Below are 6,586 nucleotides of genomic sequence, written 5' to 3'. Positions count from 1 at the left end.
CCCCCCCCCTCATATAGAAACTTAACATTCTAAGTTATCTCTGCTTAACTTGATCAGTCCACTGCATAATTAAACCTATAATGTGCAACTCTTTTATATTAATGGACATACATTACATTCAAGCCATTGCCTAATGGCTATGACTATGTTCAAAAAATGGTGTCGCTTGGCAACTTTTGCACGCAGGAGCTAGGGAGAGGATATTATTTCTTTTGAAGACAGTGTTTTCTCTATGTTGATTTTATTGTGATCTGCCATGGCAAAATTTCTGCCGCCACGGTATCAGAAATAGGGCAGACCCACAATATAGTCGCGGTTGCCTTTTTTAATAATCCTGTCGACACAATGCACCCAGTTGACTGCCGCTCACATTGCAATTTAACAAGTAGAACTATTCAGAGGTCATTGGGCACGTCCACTTTAGCTCCACATACTGTTGTGTTGATGTAGTTTATTGTCAAAATGTTAACTTTATTCTAAGTCACCCAAATCAAGGTTAGAATTATATAACTTTGGCTAAGATTACAAGAAACATAACAGGCTAGCTAGCTAACTGTTATCAATCTCACAATGGGACTTTTTGCCCAAAGACCGCACTGTGGAGAGTGAAACGGGAGACTAGGAAAATCGTTCAGTTAGTGTTTTAGGATGGCTACAGTAAATCATATCTGGAATGAAGTGAAAGCCTACCTTCATTCTACTAAAGTTAGAAAAAAAGAAAAGAAAAAAAAGAGAGCTCTTTGAACCATTTCTGAAAGATAATGTAATTAATGAGGAGCTTGATTTGTCATGATTGTTGTACCCCTTGTTTCAACTGAGCAACCGTTGGTCTGTCCCCTTCCTATCTGTTTAGATTATTGACCAGCCAATTTGTCTCACCAGCCGAGCTCAGAGCACGATATGATTAGTGCAACTAGCTCACCATTTCCCTAGTGAGACTGACACCACTTTGCAGTTGGTGGTAAGACTGTTGTAGCTTGCTGGGCTAGAAGAATTTCCATTACTGTTACTATAAACTGAAAGCAGGGTTTCCATCAGAAAAGTTGTTAAGACCAGTGGCAAGTTTGCTTTGACGTTTGTTGGTGGCCTGGCGACAGATTGCTGGCACCATTAAGTTAAGTTAATATACACAATAAACCAAGCTAGAACGTATAAGATGGCTCGGAGCCTGGGCTAGCTGGCAGGGCTGTGGAATGCCAGTTCAAATACGGGAGTTTTCTGGGCCTTTTTAAAAAGATGTCATGAAAAGTTAAAACACAGATTCCATTAGCCCCTACATTAAGTTGGTGCTAAAAACTGACTTGAGATGTGAAAATATGAAAATATGTAATATGTTGGTCAATAAACAACTATAGTCTTACGAAGAAACACTGTGTAAGGCTGCATTCAGAGTACTTGGACATGGGATCCAAGCATTGCATGCATTTCTTTCCAGGCAATAAAATATTCAGGTCTAAATAATTATCATACCAAGGTTGTGATAAAATGTCAGTTCAAGTGTCTAGTGGTCGTCATACAACATTTTCATAGGATGTCATGCTGTTCTCTTAGCTCAAAGTTTTTAACAATTTTTATCAACAGAAAGCAATGCTTCATATCATCCTGGGGTGCCTGTCATCCTCCTCTGTGTCAGATTTATTGCTCATGGAAAATAACTATGTGTGACAGCCTTACTTTTCCCCCAACCACTCATAGTTTTTGGCAGCATATTTACCTTAGGTAAAATTCTATTTTAAGGCAACTATATGAGTAATCACTGTTTTCTCTGCATATTTAAATTAGTAATACTTTCTCTTTGTGGGGGAGAGAAAAACTCATCTGGGTGAGTCATTGAACTAATCTAGCACTTCCTTGTCAGACCAAAGCTTAAAATGTGGCCATGAAATAATGGTTTGAATAGAATAAATAAAACCATATATGCAAGTAAGTTACTTTTATTTATGTTTTAATATATCTTAACTTTCATGGTGAAAAATAGCTTTTGAGGGACACAAAAATAAATGAGACCGACAGACTAGACTCTGTGAAACATAAACACATACTGGAATATAAGATTAAAAATCTTTATCTTTACATTTTCAGCTGTCCATCAAATGTTCCAACATATTTTTTACAGGAAATATCTAATATTATATACCACACTCTGTGTATATCTCTAGGCAGCAAATTTACCTGGGGTAAATTTCCCTTTTAAGGCCATGTGGGTAGTTAGTGTGTCAGGTATACTTAAGGTATTTTTGGAAGTTCTCCTCAGAAGTGCATCAAAAGCTGCTTTTCCTCCATGTGTAATAGGTCTGTTGAGACTGAATGCTCACCTAAGCAGAAGCAAATAATAAATGGTGAATGGCTTACAAGCCTAATTAGAAGCACATTAAGCTCACAGTTATTAGGCACTAATACTAGTGTTACTTCCAAAGGCTAATGAGGTAGCATACTAGGCCAATTACACTTGGATTTCTGTAATATGCTTATATGTCACATCTCGGCCCTGACTTTGACCACTAAAAATGATCACTGCAGGGAGATTGGCACAGTCTGCAGGTACATTAAGCTAAAGGAAAGAGAGAGATTGGTGTGAATGGAGGGTTCAGAGCTAAAGGTCACAACGTAGTAACACACTGCACGCCTTGGAAGCAAAAAAGGGGAAGGCAACTGGACCTGGTAGTCTGGAAGGCTCGCAACTTCATGACCTTTACTGAGCCCAAGTCCCTCACTCTCACATTGTCTCTATCTTTTGCTTTAGCCAGCACTCACCACGTGTCTCTCTGTCTTATCTTAAAGGAGCTCCAAGTGATGTTGGGTGACATTACTTCACCCCCCCCCCCCACACACACACACACCCAACTCATTCTTGTCGGTTATTGGTTGGAACGCTGGAACACATTTTGTTTGCTTCGTGGTGCAGGTGAGCACAGTTTGCTTTTGTTGGTGTTTGTAGACTCTGGGCTGTCTACAGAGGCCGTGTGTTCTGGGGACAGGCAGTTCACAGATGGAGTGGAGATTTTTGCTGTATGTGACAATAAATGTTGTAACCAAAAACACATTAGACATCGCTTATAGCACCTTTAAACTTCCCTTTTTTAACTACAATTCTTATTACTATTATTATTACTGTTGGCAAAAGCAGTGAATTCAGATTAGTCTACCCTCTGTACTAGGGTTGCACGATATTGACAAATTGTGAGATTGCAATGTCAATTATGAATATTGCTTTATCAATTTAAATATCTTTAAATGTAAAATTAAAGCTCTTATGGGAAAACGAGTAAAACTAGATTCATATCAAAACCAATCAAGTTTTCTTACATCCAAGGTTTATTTCATCTCACACTGGTCCAACATTAATAAATAAATAAGGACCATGTCTGCAGAACAGGACATGTTGTACTGGTTGGACAGTATAAATATATATAAAGAGAACTGAACACACCTTTTCTTCCTCTTTTCTGATTTGTTCCATTTTGTTATCTATTTCTTAACTTATACTGTCACTCTGTTGAAATATGCACACGCGTGGTACGCTCCGTAGGGTTTGTCACGTAGTGGACCCTTGCATTAACGTGCAAGTGACATGGATAACTAGCCAATGAAACTTGATAATTGTAGCGTTTTAAGCGGGCTATAAATCAAACACAACTAAGCCACAGAGTCAACGGACAGGACGCATCGCTCCAAAAAAATAAACAAAATATTGCATACTTATTGCCACACTTTTGATATATTGCAATAACAATATTGAGTCGATATATCTTGCACCCCTACTCTGTACCTGGGAAAAAAAAAAGCATCTGAAAACAACAGCTCAGGAAGATATTCATATCCTAGGCCTACCTTTACTCACTTAGCTGTTGCTATATTTGCTGACGAAGGCTACAGGAAGCCATACAGTACATCCTTCACTGTGAAATCATTACAATTAACGGACTGGTGTGAAGCTTGTGAAGCCTAGACAGGAAGTATTATATTTGTACCTTATAACTTTAGCTCAAAGGGAAAACTGACTTCATACCCTGGCTGTTTATGGAGGTTGGTGGCAACTTGGCCATGATTATATTAAAATAGATTAGCACTGTAATAAGCTTAACGTGTGTGTGTGTGTGTGTGTGTGTGTGTGTGTGTGTGTGTGTGTGTGTGTGTGTGTGTGTGTGTGTGAGAAAATATTGCAGAATTGAGGTATGCTCACCTAGGTCTTAGCTTTCTTTTAAACTCATATTTGATTTTGGGTTACTGAATTTTTCCATGTGACTAACTTTCCTTCTTGTCGCTCAAAATTTACCATATCTTTCTAACATACCCTTTTTAGTGTTTCCACCTTGACTGCATTTATTGTATTTATGTAATATGGATTAAATGTAAATGTCTATAGCGCTTTTCCAGTCTTAACGACTACTCAAAGCACTTTTACATCTACAGGAAACATTCACCATTCACACACATTCAAACACTGTGTCTGAGGCTGCCGTACAAGGTGCCACCTGCCATCAGATAAACACTCGCACACATTCACACTCCAATGCACAGCATCAGGGGCAACTAGGGGTTCAGTGTCTTGCCCAAGGACACTTTGACATGGGACTGCAGGACCAGGGACTGAACCCCCAACCTTCCGATTGGCAGGCAACCGCTCTACCACTGAGCCACAGCGCCCCTGTAAAAAGGATGTGGTGGTACATTAAGATGTCCCTCTTTTTCTTATTTCTCTGCAGTGCTGCTAAATTAAACTGACCACAACCACACACAGCTGACCCGTGGTACCTCACAATGCAAGCTGAATGCTAAATTTGATTTTCTCATTTTCTAATAACACACCATATACGTGTTTTAAGATAATACTTAATCAGGTAGATGAACACTTATTTTGCACACACAGGCACAGTGAGAGTGGCACCCCAAACATGCAGAGCCTTGAGTTTGTGTGATTACTCAAGTACTCACGGATAATTCTTCCCCGAGTGACAACTTGATAAAGAACTTTTTTTTTCTTTTACTTTAGCCTACTTCAGAGTGAGATGAAGTAAAGATAGTAAGGCATGAAAAGACTTCATGGTAACATGTTTCCTACATTTACGTCTGAAATACCACTTGATGGCCAAGCACACCACTGATGAGTATTCTCCCCCTTGTCAAAGTATTTGTTTACCCTTTTATTGATGGACAGTGTTACACTGTGTGAGAGATTATTTGCTCCAAGTGAGAATGCTACGTGTGAAATTGAACACTACAGGAGGCTATATGCCAATGTTTTTTTCAATAAAAAAAAACATTTGCACAAAGCAAGCTTTTCCATTTTTTTTTCTCACTTTTCCATGTTGATTAGAGAATTAAAATGAGAAGATATAATGGGACAAAAAGAAATCAAGGGACATTATAGATAAAAAATGTGTGATTAATTGCGAGTTAACTATGACATTGATGCGAATAAATATTGTATTCGTTTGACAGCACTACTCTTTAGTAAACTAACTTGCGACACAAATAAACTTTTTGCAAATGTCCTCTGGGTTTAAAGTTAATTAATCCCATAACTGTTTATCCATTGCACAAGCCTTGAGGAGTAGTAACATAGCTTGGGTCTTACAGTTGCCTCCCTGGTACCTTAGGTTAACACTTATTTTGCTGCAGGAGACAGAAAAAGCCTCTCTTACTTCTCTGCATTTGTTTTTCTTTTTTCCCCAAATGCTGTGATGCACCTTCTTTTTATTAAATTTTCACCTGATGTTGACTGCTGTAAGCTTTTATCAAATCCCCCCAACAAATATAAATCCTTGAGGAAAGTAATTTACACACAAATTTGTTTTGCTTTGCATTTTGCCAGTTAATCGTTGGCTCCCTTCATAACATCTTTTTGGCTACTAAAAAGAAGAAAAAAAGAGAGAGAACCATTTTGTTTGTTTTGTGTGTTCTGGGATTATTATAGAAATGTAATAGTGATGCTTCTCTTGGTTGTTGGTGCCAAGGCAACCATTGGGTATGCGACAACACTCCCTATTGTTTTTACAGTAGGACTGGTAAAGACACATAGATAAAATCCTAAAACCCCAGTTTTTATTGGGATGCCTTTGTTATAAAGTCAAACTGCACTGATGCCCCATAATCCAATTGGAGCTATAGTATGTGTTTTCCCTGAGAAATAATATCTGCAAAGACAAGGTCAAGTAGAATGAATAAACAATTAGCCTTTGTATTCTACTCCTGTTCTGTGACTGATGAAATGTAATTAGATTTTACACTCGTTAGTTGTTGATGGTTTAAATGATTACTGCTGTTGGTGTAGTTTGGTCACTACAGTGTTAAAAATATTCTTCCATATGTTTCTCTGGGGAAGGTGAAGGTACATACTCTTACCTTCCTCCATAACAACGGTCTTGGTCAGCCTGCAGAGATTGAAATAACCAATTAAAGCTGTGCATTTGTTGTTGAATCCACTAAAGAACAACTCTAGAAATAGATAGGACTAAAAAAGCAGTCATTTTACATTAAAACACGTTATATTGACCTAGAGTGCTGACAAGTCTTAAATAAGTGTGTGGTGTTAATTGAGTTGTCTTATGTTATCAATGTAACAATTTAACCCAGCCACCCACAC

General features: G+C 38.2%; 1 protein-coding gene and 1 long non-coding RNA gene across 2 annotated transcripts in view; both read left to right on the top strand.

Annotated features, from left to right (window-relative positions):
• LOC117959860 overlaps positions 1-2,570 on the top strand; it is a 10,859-nt gene extending 8,289 nt beyond the window's left edge. The window contains exon 3 of the long non-coding RNA XR_004660014.1: positions 2,558-2,570. This is a non-coding gene — a long non-coding RNA (uncharacterized LOC117959860). The remainder of the gene's footprint in view (positions 1-2,557) is intronic.
• tusc3 (tumor suppressor candidate 3) overlaps positions 1-6,586 on the top strand; it is a 72,452-nt gene that overhangs the window by 16,597 nt on the left and 49,269 nt on the right. The window lies entirely within an intron of this gene.

The sequence above is a fragment of the Etheostoma cragini genome, chromosome 2 (genome assembly GCF_013103735.1).
Source record: "Etheostoma cragini isolate CJK2018 chromosome 2, CSU_Ecrag_1.0, whole genome shotgun sequence".
Lineage (NCBI taxonomy): Eukaryota > Metazoa > Chordata > Actinopteri > Perciformes > Percidae > Etheostoma > Etheostoma cragini.
This window is presented reverse-complemented; position numbering and strand designations above follow the sequence as displayed.